This window comes from Chrysoperla carnea, chromosome 1, assembly GCF_905475395.1.
Source record: "Chrysoperla carnea chromosome 1, inChrCarn1.1, whole genome shotgun sequence".
Taxonomy (NCBI): Eukaryota; Metazoa; Arthropoda; class Insecta; order Neuroptera; family Chrysopidae; genus Chrysoperla; species Chrysoperla carnea.
In genome coordinates, this window is record NC_058337.1 from 117276815 (window position 1) to 117296900 (window position 20086).

Sequence of the window (20086 nt, forward strand, 5' to 3'; positions counted from 1 at the left end):
TAGAGAAGTTACATTAATTTTTTTTGCCACAAATTCATATTTAAATGAAAGAATAATTCATCTAAAGTATATTTAAGTACTTTTTTTAAAATTAATTATACCATTCTTTTATTAATTATTAATAAAAAATAGTTATGTTTTTAAAAAAACGACTTGTTACTGATTGTGACGTGTTTACACTCTTTGAGGCTCTTAGGCAATCGGAATTACACTAAATTCAAATTTTCCGGCTTGTTTCTATGGAAATTTGTGTTATAGTGAAAACCAGTTGAGAGACAAACTATTTATCACTATTTATGATATTTTATCATTTCTCAGTGCGGTGGCTCGGGCGTAACAAAAGCGATGTGTTGACGTCACTGCCGTTTGAATTTATAGTATAGAAGAATCATTTTCAATTGTAATATATGAATGAAAAATCATTAATAAATTCTTTTTTTAATTTCCCACTTTCGTAAAAAAAAAACTTGTAACTTCTCTAATAGAGATTTTATTTTTCCTTAAGGTTTTAAAAAACTTAAAAAATAACCGAATTTAACATTTTAATATGAGAAAATTAAATGTTAATTTAATATTAACATAGAAAAAAATATATATATTAAGATAATACATATAAATATTTTTATATCCTTAAAATTATTATGCCTTCAGGATAATACTTTCCGCGAGTATAAAACCTTGAAAATTTTGGAAGGGAAATATTATTATATACCACCAATAGTATAGGTACTGAAATGTTACATAATTTAAAGTAAATGATACTTTGTTCAGAAGGGATGAAAATGGATCCATCATACATCCTATATATTATTTTAATCTTAAAATAGATTTACCACCAAAGCATCCCTTTTATAACATAACTGTTAGATTTTGATTAAAGATGTTGTTTAGATCAAAATGTAACGGGGGAAGTAAATAATACCAACTATATACAGTTAAATTTAACTACAGAATATCACAAAGTACTTATTTATGTCTTCTTAGGGTTGAACAATATTCTTAATTTGTTCGAAGAAAAAATAAAAAAATTAAATTCCGATACCGGGAATCGAACCCGAGCCTCCTGGGTGAAAGCCAGGTATCCTAGCCACTAGACCATATCGGATTGTGTTTATTGATATAAAAATAACTTAGTTATGACATTTGTCCCAGAAATACAGATGTAGTAATTCATTAATATAATTTTATATGTTTAATTTTAAATAATTGTTGATTGTAATTTCAATAATAGAGTTTCAAAGAAAGAAATCGCTATTTTTATAGAGTTATTTTTAATTAAAAGCTTCGTTACGTGTGCTTACTCATAGATCATTTTTGATCCAAAAGTTAGTTACCGCATTTGTCCTTAATTTTTCCCTCGACTGTTTAATTTGATTGGACGGAAAATATCCAAAGTGAGGGTATTAGCAGTTGGTTAGGCATTTCATAATATAGTCTAATAAAAATTTGGATCTTGAAGTGAATTTAAAATAAATTTTTCCATGCAAACCCTGTGTAATTCACAAAACATATATTTACGATGTACAATAATTTTAATTCATAAAATATACTCAACTCTGAAATGTAAGTTTCAAAATTAATGGTACAAATTTTATGACTTATATAGAAATTATATTAAAATATACAGAGTAGGACATAAGTGGATATACATTTATAGCACAACATTAGTTTCTATTGCATCTTTTTGAATATACCAGAATTTTAATGAATCTTGTGGAATTTTTAAAAATAAAAAATCTTATTTATAAAAATTGATTATTAGAACGATTATCACGAAAATTTATAGAGGCACATTCAGAGAGTTTATAAATCAATATTAACAAGTGCCATAATACTTTCTATAAATGTATATTTGCTTATGACCCGCTCCGTATACAAGTAATGGTCGTTGGTTTTCTGGTAGTAAAAGGTATTAAAACCAATGTTATGTAATATAAGTAGTACTATTTATTTTATCAACAAGAATTATAACAAAATTTTATGAACAAAATTAAAATTAAATTATGTGCTAATTTTATTGAAAAGGGTCTTCTTATATCTAATAAATATTATATCAAAACTTTATTATTTTAATCAGGTGATTTTATTGATATTTTTTTATTAGTAACTTATTTTTTTGAGATGGTTTACATGACATGAATTATGTACATGCGATCAAAGAAGTAAGCTTCCTATAAATTATACTTTTTTAAACAAAAATATTAATTTTTATTAGGGGCTCTTTTTTAACGACGAAATTTCACTGAGTTATTGAATAAACATTTAATTAAGATTAACTGGACAAGTGATTTGTCTTTATTGTTACGCCATTGTATCATAAAAATATCAATAATAATCGAAAGACTTTAACGTTTTAAATTTGTATACAAAATTTGTAACAAATTGAATAAACATTTTAAATAAACCTAATAAGGCAAAGTTTTATTCTAACTGCACTAACGGTTATCGGAAAAAATGTTATAATCAAAAGATAAAAATTAAGATTTTATTAATATTTTAACTCCAGGTGTATTTTTCCGGATCTATTTTTTTCGTCCCCATTTTCCGGGGCTATGTTTTCCTAGATTCACACCAACTTAAAAAATACCACTTTAACTGTATTATCTCACAGTTTCTCTTCCATATCTTCCATATGGTTGCAATTATTTTCATTTAAATATGAAATTCATTGATAAAAATTTTTAATGAACCCAGTATAAAACCTATTGGTATTATTTTTGAGTTTTGGTTCGATTTTAAGTTTATTTCCTTAAAAAACACTTGGATATAGTTTATATTGTCACAAATACAAAACGAGAATCGTGGTAGAAACGCATTTGGTTTTTTCAAGGAAATTTAAATTGTAAATAATAAGAGATTAAGTTTTTTTGATTCCCGTACATATGACATTAATTTTTATATCATCCTATTGTATTGATATTTTAAAATTTAAGAATCCTAGCTCGGTTTATTGAGATGTGTTTGTTATTTCAAATATTAAGTGACAATAAAATGCTTCTATGCTTCATGAAATTCGGGGATATAACAAAATGAAACAAAATATACAAAACATATAGATGGATGGTTGAATTATATTATCCTATAAATTTTCGGATAAAGTAACATATATTTATGATCAAAAAATATCTAAAAATGTTATCAATGGTTATCAAAAATGTGTCAAAGAGGTATGTAATAAAACTTGTTATATTCAACGGTAGGAATTCATATGATTCTGGAATGTATGTATGTTTATACCATGTATATATGAAATATACATAGTATATTAAGTTTAGTCCCAAGTTTGTAACGCTTAAACATAATAATGCTAGGAAAAAAATTTTGTCATAGGTGTTCATAAAATCACCTAATTAGTCCATTTCCGGTTGTCCGTCCGTCCGTCTGTGGACACGATAACTCAAAAACGAAAAAAGATATCGAGCTGAAATTTTTACAGCGTACTCAGGACGTAAAAAGTGAGGTCAAGTTCGTAAATGAGCATCGTAGGTCAATTGGGTCTTGGGTCCGTAGGACCCATCTTGTAAACCGTTAGAGATAGAACAAAAGTTTAAATATAAAAAATGTTTCTTATAAAAAATTAAACAACTTTTGTTTGAAACATTTTTTCGTAAACATCACTGTTTACCCGTGAGGGCGCCAATTAGGCGGAAATTTTATAATATGTACTAAGTATACTTGATTATCAGTTATGTATGTGTCACATGTTTGTATGTGTAATGTGATAAAGAAATCAACACTGACTATGCATGGTATTTCAACAATTAACTCAGTCAATTGTTGGTTTTCACTTGTTTATTGTACGTATCTATACCGACGGTTAATAATGGAACCGAAGAGTTGAAATAATAAGGGTGAACCAATTTCAGTTTCTTATGTTTCAAGTTCTGTCAATTAGAAAGCAATCATAACTTTTTCTTGTTTCAAACGTCACATGCTAGTTTGAAACATTCCATTTACGATATGAATAGTTTACAGACTTTTACGGGAAGATTATGGTCAATTTAATTATCCTAGTGTTCATCCAAAAGTTCTGGGAAACTGTAAGCATTGTGTGTGTATCATCGAAGCGTACGTTTAGTCAAGAATACGCTGTTGAATTTCTTTCTAGAGGTTTACTAAGTTATCGAAAATTCCCTATATATTATAAATGTGAAAGTAAGAATGTTTCTTTGTTACGCTTTCACGCAAAAACTACCGAATGAATGGATACATTCAATGAATTAGGACTATACAACATTTTAAAAAAAATTGAAATATGTACATATTTTCTACCTGTGGAAAACAATCCCTGTACCTATTTCGTGTGCTATGGAAGGGTGAGGGCAGAAGAGGGGGAGGATATAACGTGGTAGTCTTCACTTTTAAGCCCCAGGGAAACGGGCGAGTATCAAGCTAGTAAAAATATAACTAAGATAATATTACATTTAGTGGGTTTTTAAAATTAAATTTAGGAAATTCAGTTTGAAATTTGGATCATCATTTATTTTTTTCAATTATTTTGTATTTCTTTTTTCCGAAATTATTTTCAAACTAGTTGAAATTATTAAATTTTAATCAAGCACTAAAAATTTATGAAAGGTAAAACGAATCTAACAGTGAAAAAAAATTTAACATAGGTCGTCTAGAACTAAAACTATACACAAAATATTGGTTGAATCAGTCGCATAATATACGTATAACGTATAGGAATCGTAACAACAAACACTGGTAGACTATAAAATAAATGCGACGGTTAAAAAGGACACAAATAAATGGTATCAGTAACGTCAAATGGATTAAGTATTTAGCGTTCAAATACATACAAATATTACAACACACATAAATATAGCTACATTATTATTTAACGTGCTATTTAGCTGCAATGATCACTAATATTCATACTAAAAATGTTTGATGTATAGGATGTGCTTTTGAAATAAGCTTCGGCATGTAAGTGCCACTTGTTAGCCTTAGAATATTTATGCTAAAGTTATTCAAATCATTATTTTAATAAACCAAAATTGAGTATTTTTTGAGATATCGCTTAAAAATCTGTATGAAAACCTTTTTTAGTTGAAGTGAATACTTTTTTAGATGCGTTGAGTACTTTTAAGGTGGGCAAAAGGAACTGAAATCGCGTGACCGTCATAGAGTGAATTCAATCTGAATTCAACCTTCCTGATGGATTAATGGTATCGTTGGTGGACTATTATTCAAAAATTAAATTTTTTAAATTTATGATCTTAAACCCAAAGTCGCACAAAAATATCTCGGTAACTACTCGCCTAAATGTTAAAAAGGACCCATTTTTGTATGTTTTCAGTCAAACTAACTCTAAAAAGTAATTTTTTCCAAATCGGAGATAAAAAAAAATAAAAAAATCATGTTCATGTAACGATTGGGTAATTTTTAACATATCGCCTAAAATTCTGTATGGGAAGCTTTTACTTCCGAGCAATTGTGGACATACTTTGAATAAAATTCTAATAATCGTCAAAAGTGTGGAATTTTTTATGTTATGGGGACTAATTACCAAAAATAAGCCAAGGGGACACGTTTTTGAGTTTTTGAACTAAGGACTGAAGTATTTTGGTCCGATATATCACCCATTTATTACAACTGTATTCCATATCTCAAAAACCATTTGACCATTCCCAAAAGGCACTCAATAACTATAAGGGTGCTCGTCAATCTCAGCTATAAAGACGAGCCTTCTATGTAGATTTTCAACTGAAAAATTTTTGGATACCCATTTAAACAAAAACACTCCGTATAAAGTTGAACATTCTCTATTGTCTGTAAACAAATGCGCAGCTAACTATGGAACCATAGACACAGATGATGATGCAGGCTGATGATGATGATGATGATGATAGTGATGTTGATGATGAGAGGTTACTGATGATGATAATGATGATTATGATTATAAAACAGTAAAAAAGGAAAGGGTGAACCGTTACTACCATATAGTAATATACCCACATATATTACATATATGCATGGTTAAAGTTAAAGGGTGTATAGTAAAATGCAATAGTAGTGGTAGTATCTACCTAAAATACTACCAAAAACTTTAACAAAATAGGATATATATTGTACAGAATGTTACAGAAGTAACGAAAAAAATATGAATCACATTACCATATTTAACAAAATGCTTAGTCGTTGTAAATCACAACAAGTGAAAACAAACAATTGACTGAGTTAATTGTTGAAATACCATGTAAAGACAGTGTTGATGATCCAATCGTTTGTTTTTTTACGTCACGTAAATAACAAAAGATATCCATTTTTAAATAGCCACACTCACATAACTGATATTCCTATATTAATACATACTATAAAATTTGCACCTAATTAACGCCCTCGTGGGTAAACAGTGATGTTTAAAAAAAAATGTTTCAAACAAAAGTTGTTTATTTTTTTATAAGGAACATTTTTTACATTTAAACTTTTATTCTACCTCTAACGGTTTAGAAGTTGGGTCCCTACGGTACCAAGACCCAATTGACCTATATTGCTCATTTACGAACTCGACCTCACTTTTTACTCCCTGAGTACGCTATAAACGTCCTTTTTAACGTCCTAAGCCCGCTTTGAAAATTTCAGCTTGATATCTCTTTTCGTTTTTGAGTTATCGTTTTGGCAGACAGCTGGACAGACGGACAGACAACCGGAAATGGACTAATTAGGTGATTCTATGAACGCCTATACCAAAATTTTTTTCGTAGCATCAATATTTTTAAGCGTTGCAAACTTGGGACTAAACTTAATATACTATGTATATTTCATATATACATGGTATAAAAATAACCGAAGTTAAAATAATAATTGATGATCTTCAGATTAACCGATTTCTATCAACCTTGGCTAAGAATCTGTCCAGTTAAAATAGTTTTCGATATAAAACAAACCTTATTGATGCACAGATAAACAAGCAAATGTTTTAGATACAAAAAATTATTCGAAAGATGTGTTAATAAATGTTATAGCCAGCCGTATGTTTGAATTGTAAATAATAGAAAAAATTTATATTTAATCACCGCATAGCCGTTTTGTTTACTGCACTTTAAAATCAAAAAGAGCCTACTTGTTCGCATAGTTTACGAATGGATTAATACAAAGTTTGTAAAAATGTAATACAATTTTTTCGTAAACATTACTTTTTACCCGTGAGGGTACAAATTATCAGTTATGTATGTGAAACATGAATGTATGTGTAATGTGATAAGAGTCATCAACAGTGTCTATACATGGTATTTCAACAATTAACTTAGTCAATTGTTTGTTTTCCCTTGTTTCATATATATTGAATAGTGTGTAAAAGTAACAAAAAAACGAATACATATTAATTTGTAGATTGAGAGCTTAATCAAAAATTTCCCGAGTCCCGTAAAAAAGAATGCTCTGTTACCCAGATTTATTTTGTAAGGCACTATAGACCATAAATAACATAAAGGTCTCAACGTCTCAACGGTTTTGTAGGTAGTCAAAAAGCAGTAAGCTTTTTGGATCCCCGAGCATAAATAAACTATCTCGTTTCACTATCTTTTTGATTTCTTTTCGATTTGTCTTTTGTCTTTCTGCAATAATCGCAGGATTCTTTAGTCTTTTTTGCTTTATTTTAGTTTCCGCTTCCCTATTCAGTATTTTCCGCTCACTTTGCATAATTTTTTTTGAAAAAAAAGTAGCCTTCTTTTCTTTATACACCACAAATTGGTTTAACAAATTACTAAACTCAATTTTTCCATTACACTCGGTATAATCCTGCCTATAGTTAACGATACCTAGTACATACAATCTATATAACATGTATATATATATATAGGTACGTTTGTAGTATAATATCCCTCACATATTGTGCGGTTTACTGGTGTGAAAATGTGTAGTTTTATATTATATCTGGGATTTTATTATATTATTCAACTATAGTCATATTTAATACCTCAATATTTTATTACATGGATCATGTAATATTATATAATAATAGTGGGTATCATTTATAGAGGGGAACACATCAAAAAGAGGTGGGTGATTTGAGGATACGCGAAATGTTACTACATATATTTATATATAGTTTATATAAATGTATAAAATTTGGTATATTTTTTTAAATAAAAATAGTAAAAAGTACTTCAATTCGATGAAAAAAATTTTGATATTAATTTACAAAAGTTGATAACGTTTTCGACAGTTTATTATATTTCTAAGACAACATGAAAAATGATTTAAAAAAATGTTTTAAAATGATTTTTAAGTTAGCAATTTTGGAGGATTTTTTACAAAATGCAGGCTAATAATAATAATAATGGGGTTTAACCTCCGTTTTTCAGATATCTATCTATTGCAGAGGCCATCCATGTCATTATTTTTTTAATCTTTATGATGTCGATAGAGTCAGATTGCTTCGTTCTTATCCAAGCAATCAATTTTACCGCCCCATTAATTATAATTGCTCACACTGTCGCCGTCTTGATTCGAACTCGCAACCTCCCAGTCAGTAGATGATCGTTTTAAAGATGATTTGGATATCAGAAATACATCAATCTCAGATATCAGCAATACTTCAATCTTTTTCTTTTCAATAAAATAGAGAACGGATATTCCGAAAGTGCCGCCTAAAAATTTTGTGACACTGTTATCATTTAATGAAGTTAATTTATACGATGTTGGAAATATTTGAAATACTTTTGTTATGTTAACTCTACAATATCTGTATCAAGATATTCTTACAATGATTATTACCTTGGAAAAGGTTTTACTCTAACAACTAGAATTTTTTTTTAACTATTGACTTAATTTACGAAATTTTATTACTTTTTAATCCATAGAAGGTGGAGCATAATTATAGAAAAATAATGCGTTATTAATAACCTTTAAAAATTTTAGATTTCATCTATACATTGGTGTTTTACTATTTTTAATTTTACTGATTTTCATAAAAATTTGCACAGCTATTTGCTACACAACTAGAAAGGACACCATGAAATTGTAATTGGCTGGCGATTCGAGAAAAGAAAGTAAAAGCAAGTGGAATTAGTGAAAACATATCGATTAAATTTTTTTAAACAAATTTTATTGTAAACTTACTTATTTACAGGATGTAAAATATTAGTCTTTCGCTAGCATTGGAGTAAACGATATCCCATACTTTATTGAATATGTTTAATAGAAATTTTGACAATAAACAATGTGATTTGTTTCTCACAATAAAATCACACACACTTGACTGATTATAAACAAACTCCTATATAAATTATGAAATCCTGTAACTATAAAACCCTCTCATTGCTTGTCTAATCGCTTATAAATACGAAGATTATCTAACCACTGGGTATAACTACTGAATGTTAACTTGTATATATCTGTATGGACTTAACAGTGACTATCCATAGTAGTGACTATTCAAGTTTACGAATTAACTTTATACTATATTTTATGTACAAAGACACGTGACTTGCGACAGGTCATACTGTGAGATACATTTCGCCCTAAAATTGGGCGTACATTTTTCACTTTTATTATCATAAATGATTATTATTTAATCAAATACGAAAAATTGTTATTTTTAAAACTTTTCGACTGACTTTTAATAAAATTGTTTAAATATATGACTTGTGACCTATGACAAAAAAAATTGATTTTATATTTTATATCGAATAAAACTGTAATTTAGGTCGTTGATGTAAAATTATATTTTAGAGTTTGGTAGCAATAAAAAATTATTCAATTTTTGACTGGGAAATTTGAAAAATTTTATTAGGCTTTTATGTATTTATTCAAATTAAGATGAGCATTTCTGTTGGCTGTATTATCCATTTGGTTAAAATATATCTCCATCAGGACCCACAATAAAGATATTTAGCTAAATTTATAAAAATTATTATTAATAAGCTAGACTTTACCTTTTAGTCACTAGATCTATTTATAGTTCTTTTAAGAACTGATAATAGAAAATAGGAAAAAAAAAGCTAAACTGGTTACGATTAATTTGGCAATCCTTTTCAAAAGTAATAAGATAAAATAATAATCTATTATCTATATTTAATTTTATTTATAGTATTATCTTATTCTCGACTTTCGAGTCGAAACAGTTTAGGAGAGCTTCTAAGATTTAAATATCTTGGTAGGAATACTAATTATAAATTATTTTTGGTACTACAGCAGGTGTTACGGTGTTAATGTTTGGGTAACCGTTTTCAAGAAGCTTAACAAACCCTATTATTTATACTGAAAGTTTACTAAAATTTCACTATGCTTATGAGGTTTTGGGCAAAGTCGTTATAAAACAAAATTTCGTTTTATGAAGTTTACATTACTGTACTTTTCCAATTTTATGGAGGAATTTTCAAGTTTGGACGCAGCCGTTGTTATTATGAAAAAGTAAAAAAATGGTGGAAGCGACGGGAAGAATTTATGAATAGAGGACTCCATGGGAATTTATAGGATCTTTGCAAATGTAAGTGAAATGAAGTTTTTATTATAAGGTCACCTTTTAAAGCAGACTAAGGAGTTAATATTATATTTTTTAAATAATTGATTGGTATGTATTTTCTAGGCTTGTTTCTTGATAGTATATGCTAGAAAAAAATTAATTCCGATACCCATTCCGATAATTTTTGACTCATCAAAGCAAAGGGTTTAGGATTTCTCAACTAGAGAATATTTGTCTGATTTAGGAGACCCATTAACGAAAAAAATCGGTTAGAGACTTTCGACTTTTGATAAACGAATACCCTTTAATGAGATAAACAAAATTGGCAAAAACTGTGGGTGCAAACAATCTCTTTTGTACACTTTATTTAGTCAAAGCACAGTATATTAAATAAATAAAAAAAAAAGATTGCCTCAAATAAAATTCACACCTCATTTAATACACAAAGAAATAAAAACTATATACTATTTCGTAGCGGTTGACTTGCTTGGTCAACATTTAAATATATATTTATTTTGCTAAATATTATTTATTAATATTTATCAAATCCCAAACATCATTTATAAGCATTAATCATTGACTTTACATATGTTACCATAATACACGTGGGAACGTTATTTCCCATTTATCCAGTAACTAGCTGCTACTATATCACCAATTCAATGAAATCAAGAGAGATGATTATGACCCCTCTTTATTATTCGTAACATAAATATAAATATACTTAAAAAAAAATTTAACTGGTAACAAATTTTGTTAATCCTTTTTTTGAAAGTATCAATGTAATAGCTTTATACATGATTTAAATAGTTTTAAGGAATCAATGTTTTTAGGGAAAAATTTTGACTCCCACAAAGAGATCTCGTTTTTTATACAGATAAATTCAACGTGTAGATAAAAATGGAAATAAACGTCCATAAGTTTTGGAATCATGCCAAGAAGCAAAAAAAATATTTATAAAATTTGGTAAGAATAAATATATTCTTTAATTTTACATATCCGATATGGTCTAGTGGCTAGGATACCTGGCTTTCACCCAGGAGGCTCGGGTTCGATTCCCGGTATCGGAAATAAACTTTTTACTTCTGTCTATTATAAAATAAAATAATAATGAGCTTGAACTTCCGTTTCTCTGACATATACGCCTATAACAGAGGCCACTCACATCTTCATTTGTTAATCTTTCTTTATTTAACTACACCCATTATTACAAATACATTTATGATGTGGGTGGAGTCGATTATTTCTTTCTTATCCAAACCACCACAATGTGATCAATTCTACCGCCGCCATTAATTATAATCTTGTATACAAAATCGTCATCTCATATCGAAATCATATTGAAAGTTGGTACTTGATACTTTTTGATCATGGCTTGGGATGGAAATGCAAACTCACGTAAGAGGTAATACAAGCTACCAGAAAATGAGCTTTGTGACATTTTTTACAGAAATAATTTTCTATGGTTGTTCCTTACCATACAGTAATCTTTTTAAAACTTTTACCATACAAATTTTATTCGTAAACAAAGAGAGAAATAAAACAACGCACATTGGGTAACCAAAATGTATAACAACAGTGGCGTTTTGTCACACAAACTCTGATGTCTCCAACTGATTTCAAATTATTAATGATCATTGTTCGTACCTTTATATTTGAACGTATATATCTATCTGTATCAATGAACTAAACTTACAGCATCCAGTGAAGAAGTCAAGTATCCAAATACTAAGAAATAGGTATAAATAAGTTGAGATATATCATTCATCGAACTGCTGTAGAGAGTATACCTTATAAAATATTAGTCCTGATGCACATCAGCATAAATACGCCTCTAGTGGTATGAGAGCATCTTCACGAGAAAGTTGATCTTAAGACGGTTGGATTTTGGATATTTATTTTCTTCAAATGAGAGTTTTTACAAAAAAATTGGCGTTTAACTAGCTGCGCTCCTCGGAGTTATCCGAAATTAAAAGAGAGTGATGTTAATTAATCAAGCCTTCTTGAGAAAAATGCGCTATAAACCCTTTGAAAAAACGGTTCCTGTATGCTATCGCAATGGAACCGTGCATTTTTCCGGGATGAAAATTAGCCAATGTCATTTCTGATCCCTAAACTATCATTATGCAAAAAATTATGTCGATCCTTTTTTGTTCTATGAAAAATTAAAACAAATGTATCCCACGACAACCATACATTTTACCAGGATTAAAAGTAACCTATGTGGTATTCCAGACTTTACTCTGTATCAAATTTCATCCCAATCTGTTCATTAGTTTTTACGTGAAAGATGTACAAACATCTATCTATTATTTTTTATAATTTTTTCTACTTTTTAGTTCATTAAATTATTGTCCTTAAATTTTTAATTTGAATATGTTATCCTGTTATCCGATTTACATCTGCATGCAAATTTTCAGCTCAATCGGTCAAACCGCGAAAACCACTATAAATTAAGTATAGTAAACAGTCCCTCAAAAATTTCTAGAGGTGTATTTACCAAGGCAAAAGTTGGCTGATGGGCACTAGGACTATAAGCATGAGATAGCTATAACATTCACTGCTATAGTACCTACCTTTAAAATAAATGTTATTTATAAATTTTTACCTTTCATTCTTAACTCAATGATGGACTGATATGAATCATTTTAAAGATCAGTTCATTTATATTTAGTTATTTATAAATAATGAAGTGAGTTTTTTTAACCTACAAAAAATTCAATCAATTCAATTTTAAATATCGAATTATTTGACCGGCACAAAAAATGTGATAATATATTTTAACTTCGCTATTTTGGAGGAAACTGTTTAAGATTTGTTTAATTTTCTGAATCTGTGTTTAATGCAGCAAAAAATGATCTCTGAAAATATAAAACTGAAAATTTTCTAGGAGAGAAGGTTTAAAAATTCTTCTATGGCTCAGTTGCTTAAAGTTCACACCTATACACAGTATACCTGTTTTCGGTTGAAGGTTTGTTAAGAAGGTTGAATTAATGAGAAGCTGAAATAATCCGAGAAATAGGTAAGAAAATGATCCTTATGCTTAAGTGTGTCGAATTCGGACAGAATCACCAACCTAATGTTAGAATCCTTTCACACCTTTTTGGGTTCATTTAGGAAACTTAAATTTTAAAACGTTGAATTTATATAGGCAAATATTGGTACTCGGAGGTAGTAATACTGTGTCCAAAAAATAAGGTGATATTTGAATTTAAACTGCGCGCGTTTGTTGTGCATTATGAATTCCTTCCGCCCAGCCAAACTGCCAACAAGGAATATTATTTAACCGTTATGCGTCATATGCGTAATGCTATCCGCCTAAAAAGAATTGTGGAGAGACAATTCATGGTTTTTATACCACGATAATGCACGATTCCATATTGCACTCATAATTCGTGATCGTTTCGTCAAAAACTCTACACATATCGTTCCGCAACCAACGTATTCACCTGATCTGGCGCCGTGTGACTTCTGGCTGTTCATCAAGCTCAAAAGACCGCTCCGGGGACACCGTTTTGATACGATAGAGGAGATTCAAGCCGCAGCGAAGACGGAACTGAAGGAAAGTGACTACAACCAGTGTTTCGAAGATTGGAAAATCCGTTGGCCTAAGTGCATTGCATCGGGAGGAGATTAATTTGAAGGGGCATGACATTGATTTGGAAGAATAAATAAATATCACAATGTCACCTAATTTTTTGGGCACAGCGTAAATTAGTAGGACGTTTCATTTAAAATCAGACAAGAATTTGCTAAACAAGAGTTGAGTAATGTAAATAATCCTTAATATTCCAAATAATGTAAAAAACAAAGAAAAGTATGCAATGAATTGCCTATCATCAGCATTTTACCGTGGTAATAATTTGTAAATATGCTTATCCGTCTTCTATGGTTTTCAGTATAGTTTTAATGTAATGGTTTCATCCCAATTTATAAAAGTTAATTAATAATGATCAAATTTGTAAAATATATATTATTTATTTATAAATGGCTATAAATTTTTGAGGTTTTTGTATATTATCTTATCTTTATAATCAATAATTGAATAATACAAATGTGTTCTTTGTTTTAAAATGATTGTTTTTGATTTATAAATAATTGAGAGTTATTTCAATAAAATTTTATGATTGTTTAAATAAAGTAGCTAATATTATTTAAATTTAAACAAATTTGAATTTGTTCCAGTAATCCAACATTTCCTTGCAGTTGAAATATTAAATGATTGATCCAGAAATTTGGGCAAATTACAAATACTGCATGTTTGGTACGAGAACTGGCAAACTTTACGAGAGTTTAAATGGGCTGAATTTTTTAATAAATTTAAGGGAATAAAAAACAAATTTCCGCTTGGTAAATTAAAATAGCATTATTGTTTTGTAGCCATACTAAAATGATTTGAAAAAATTTTACGATAGACATACTCATTTTTGAGAAAAACGAAAAATTCTGAAAAATTTCAACAGCTAGTACAGTTCAGGCAAATAATCGGATTTTAACTTTTTTTTTATTAAATTGCAGGTTTTTCTATGTACTTTTTTTTTTCAAAACCTAGTTATGAGCCGAAACATTACAAAACAAAATTGCAAAAAAACTCGAAAAAATCCAGATTTACATCTTTACAAGGTACAACAATTGAAAATTTCCAATTTTTTTCAGGTTTTAAATACGGTTTTTTTTCTCAAAATTTACCACATTTTTTTGATCATAAGTTACATCCTTTTCCAGAATTTCAAATGAATTCCCTCTCATTTTACGAAAAGCTATCAGAGAAAGTAGAAAATTTGAGGTTACTGCCATTTTTTGAGATTTTCTTGAGATTTGGATGCTGTTTTCAGCGTTCGATAGCAAGCAAACTCGGTCCAGAAATTCAAAACAAACAATTTTTTTTATTCGTCTCAATTCGTTTAAAAGAAACAGAGATATTCAAGAAAACGTCACCAAAGAAAATAATGTGTACAAAAATTGTCAATAACCGAGCGCAGAAGATCGTGCGGAACGTACCGGAATCGGAAAAACTCTTTTCTCTGTTTTTTACAACGAATGAAATCTATTTCTAAAAAAAATTAACCTTATCCCAAAGTTTTCCGAATTAATTCTCAAAATACTAGATAATTTGAAATAGAAACTACTTATTTTGGCAACGTTTTTAAACTAAAAATAAAAATGATTCAAAAGACAAAAAAACTTAATAATAATATAATTTAGATTCTTTAAACAACAGTGTAAATGATCGTTATAAAAATTTGATCGATATCATCAGGTTTTAATATTAAAAACGCAAACATATTTTGTCTTTTGAAATTGAATTAAAAATGATTATCCATCCAACAACAAGAGTGACTGTGTACCTAAACCGGAAGTGCTTGTTATAATTATTATTATTGATTACCAAACATTGTTTATTTTTTTATAATATTAGTATTTATTTTTTTGAATTATTAATCTACAAAATGCACCTGTAAGATTAATTAAATATGTAACGTTTTAAAATTCTTGCCTCTTTACTACAATTATGATCACAAAACTTCTTTATAAAGAGTCTTATCCAACAAGACCGTGTGGCCTAATGGATAAGGCGTCGGACTTCGGATCCGAAGATTGCAGGTTCGAGTCCTGTCACGGTCGAGATAAACCCTTTTTTTGCCAGTTGGAAGATTGGGAAAAGTATATATACATAAATCTATAAATATATAGGAGACTTTCTATAGATATAGATAGATAGATAGATAGTCACTCATCACGATATCTCTGGAACTATAAGACTTAGAGACTTGAAATTTGGGAGGAATATTCCTTTTGCCAAGTAGAGGTCAGCTAAGAACGGATTTTACGAAATTCCACCCACAAGGGGGGTTGCGGGGGTGTTCATGAATAAAAAATTCATATTTTTCAATTATGGCTTTTAATAGTTCAAAACTTGGTCAGAATGTTTTAAATTACATTTAGAAATTTTTTTAACCTTCGGAGGGTAGAAAGGTGTAGCGAGAAAGTGGGAAGGAAATATCGAATATTTACAAATATACCTAAGTGGGGTATCAAATAAAAGAGCATGACGTGTACATTACAAAACTGTTATCCAACGCAAGGAAATGTGGAGGGAGGGGTGCAAGTGGGGATGTTGCCCAGCAAAGCGGGCGGGTAACAGCTAGTATTGTAATAAAACTCACACTCAATATTTTCAAAAGACAAAACACAAAAAAAAATAAAATAAATCACAAGAAAAAATGAAAGGCTTGCAAATTTATGGTTCTTTCTAAAAAAATAATTTCCATTATTTTACTGACACTTTCGACAGTATTTGTAACGTATGGGGATCGAGAGGTAATAAAATTCCAGCGCACAACATTAAAATACGATAGACGAATATTTCGTGTTGCATAAAACTTCATTTTCTAACATTAATATACTTATTTTAAAACAAATTGCAGACAAGAATAATCATTTCATTAATCTTGCAAAAAATTAATTAAATTGAAAAAAGTTAAAAGTACAATCGACCGTGACAGGACTCGAACCTGCAATCTTCGGATTCGAAGTCCGACGCCTTATCCATTAGGCCACACGGTCTTGTGATTGCAGGCCTACTATCAAGGAACAGTTTGATTGTCACTTCTAGATACGATTTCTATAGAAGTATCTACTCTATAGAAAGATTCGTTTATGTAGGATGTTGCTCTTGTTGCTTCTATCACCCCTGAGTACTAAAATTTTTCTATTGCCACAGAATATAATAACTAGTGAAGGTACAAATTCTAGATTACAAGACATTCCTATATATTATAAATGTGAAAGTAAGGATGTTTGTTTGTTTGTTTGTTACGCTTTCACACCAAAACTAGCGAATGGTTTTTAATGAAACTGTACAGCAATATCGCTCATCCACCAGAATAACACATGAGCTATTAATTATAAGGATGTAGATATTTAAAAAAAATTTAAAAAAATATATTTAATCTGAAATTTACTATTTTATATTTTTACAGAAATCTTTAATTTATGATTCAAAATAATGATCGCAGAGATGGAGCTAAATTATCATCATTTGGTTATGACTATTTTACAAATTAAAAAATTGAAATCTGTGCATTAGCTGCGTAAAACAATCCCTTCAAGTGTTATGGAAGGAGGATAAGTGAGATCAAGAGAGGTGGAGACCATAAAGCGGTGGTTTTTACTTTTAAGCCCAGTGAAGTGGGCGGGTATCAAGCTATAATTTTCTAAAACTAACCTAACTACCCTGTCCGTGAAGTAACTCTTCATCTTCATCATATCCATATGAAGTTAAATGAATATGTAGATCATCCATATTCAAATTGCTGACCATCTTGTTATTTTAAAAAGCGCAAACATTGATACACAAGCTGATAAAACATACACACCCGGTATTTTAACATGCAGTTAATTTAAAAAGAATAACAAATAAAATTAATTAAAATATGTTTTTAAACATCCCACGCGAAGAGTAAGGTTTTATTTTGTCTTCGATAGGTATATTTTATTTATTTGATCAGTTATCACAAGACACAAGCTACCGGTGTGGTGGTCAATTTTGATAAATGTTTATATGTATGATAGTTTGACGTCACAATCAGATAATAGTAAACGATTCGATGTGGTTTTTAGTGGTTTAAACTTTAAATAACCCAATATAGTGTATTTTATTCGATACCTGGAGTATTGACTTTTTGTGGAATTTTCGTCCCAAATGTAAAAAATACCTGTTAAAATAAAAAATTTAAATTTAAATTTAAATAAAAAAATACTTTTTAAGGAACACGCTTTTATTATATTAAAAAGTAAAAAAACAAATTTTCCTATGAGTCAGTTATACTTGACTATTTGTAACTGATGGAGGCCCTAAATTTTAAATATCATGGATTATTGGGAGCGCCTAAAGCATTAACAATTAGTGAGACACGAATGACACATAATAAAAATTATTTTCTCCTGTTTAGTACAATAAAAGCTTGTTTCTCAAAAATTTTTTTTTTTTTAAATTTTTAATTGAATACTAAAATACGTATTCAATATGGTGGAAGCGAGGGGAAGCAATTCATGCATTATCATTCGACTTACAATCGGAAAACGGGAAGTAGGTCAAATTCTGTTTTTTGGTTTTATTTTTACGTTTTGGATAAATAATTGGTAATAACAAAAGTAAAGGAAATTTAACTATTTATATTTATTATAATGTTTAGAGAATCTTTTGGGAGTCTTGAAAAGATGAGTGATTTACGTCAAGAAAACTGGTTTTTTGGGTGCTTGATGGAAAAATAATAAAAAAGAAACAGTTGGGTTTGGCCTTACCGAAAATTGTTATTTGAAATGTTCAAAAAAGAAAATTGTGATAAGATTGAAGGCTAATAAATGAACCACTTAGTTGTGTTTCATGCTGTGTAACGGTTGTGTTTTTTAGTAGGGGGCTCAATATATTTTTCATTGAAAGAAAATAGGTTTTTTGTTTTTTTTTTGTTTTTGGTTTTTATTAGTAATACCTTTTAAGTCCCTATTCAAACATTCAATATTTTAGAGTATTTCATTCAGAAATTAAATTATTAATTTTAGATATATTCATAATTTTTCTATAATCATGAGAGTCCAGAAATAAGGACTGGTTTCTCTAAGGGGAGTAATTACTTATTATTCAAAGTAGGTAAATTTTGATCTGTGCAATGATATTTACATTGGTGTCTAGACAAGGACATTTTAATAATTAATTTAAAATTCAAATTAATTAAGTAATTTAATATTATCAAACAATTTTATAGAAATTTTTTAATTACAGGCCTATTTTTAATAATAATTATTGTAATTAAGTTTTTTGTATATGCATATGGTTTTTAAACAATTATAAACAATTATTCAACAAATTTTTCTTGAATAAAATTGAATATTTAAATTTAAAACAAAAATTCAACCAAAAGGAAATTGTTAAATTTAATTTTTTTTGATATTTTTTGTGATCTAATCTAAAGTGAATGAAAACTTAATTTATTCCATTTGTGAGTAAATCATTCGGAATAAAGTTTTTGTAAAAATCTTCGTTTGTATTCAACTGAATGAAATATCAAATGGTAGAAAGATGTTATGTGCCCTTTTTTGCAACATGTTAACCAATATTATTAAAATTTATTTTGTTAAGCAAAAATAACACGTAACATTAGGAAAAATCTATTCAAACTGGTTTGTATTATAAGGACTAAAATAACAAGACCGTGTGGCCTAATGGATAAGGCGTCGGACTTCGTATCCGAAGATTGCAGGTTCGAGTCCTGTCACGGTCGAATATGTGTTTTTACCTTTTTTATACTTCACAGTTTATTTTTCAATAATCGTAGGATACATTTTTTTACCTCGTATTTGGTTTGGTTATTTACCAAACAAGTTGAGTTAAAATTTCTTTCCATACGATAAATAGCCGACTCAAATTTACGATATGAGCTAATGATAATCATGTAGTACAAGGTAAGTAGCTTGAGCTGAATGCGTATTTGGATGAGAAAGTTCAATAATTTCGTCCCTTTGTTGACTTTGATGATGACTTCCCCAATTTTAATTATATGGCAATAGGTACACTTTCAGAGATACGTACCTGCAGTCGGGGGTTTTTGGGGTCAATGGTCACGATTCCGAATGGCGATATCTTCCCCCCTTCTTGGGGTTTTTTGCCCT

At 29.1% G+C, this 20086-nt stretch overlaps 5 non-coding genes across 5 annotated transcripts; 3 read left to right on the forward strand and 2 right to left on the reverse strand.

The window, feature by feature from the left end:
* Nucleotides 1-1033: 1033 nt before the first annotated feature.
* Nucleotides 1034-1105, reverse strand: Trnae-uuc. The gene has a single exon. It is a non-coding gene; the product is annotated as a tRNA-Glu (tRNA).
* Nucleotides 1106-11412: 10307 nt separating this feature from the next.
* Trnae-uuc lies at nucleotides 11413-11484 on the forward strand. Its single transcript has one exon. It is a non-coding gene; the product is annotated as a tRNA-Glu (tRNA).
* A 4482-nt stretch (nucleotides 11485-15966) lies between these two features.
* On the forward strand, nucleotides 15967-16039 carry Trnar-ucg. The gene has a single exon. It is a non-coding gene; the product is annotated as a tRNA-Arg (tRNA).
* An 869-nt stretch (nucleotides 16040-16908) lies between these two features.
* On the reverse strand, nucleotides 16909-16981 carry Trnar-ucg. Its single transcript has one exon. It is a non-coding gene; the product is annotated as a tRNA-Arg (tRNA).
* A 2644-nt stretch (nucleotides 16982-19625) lies between these two features.
* Nucleotides 19626-19698, forward strand: Trnar-ucg. Its single transcript has one exon. It is a non-coding gene; the product is annotated as a tRNA-Arg (tRNA).
* Nucleotides 19699-20086: the final 388 nt, after the last annotated feature.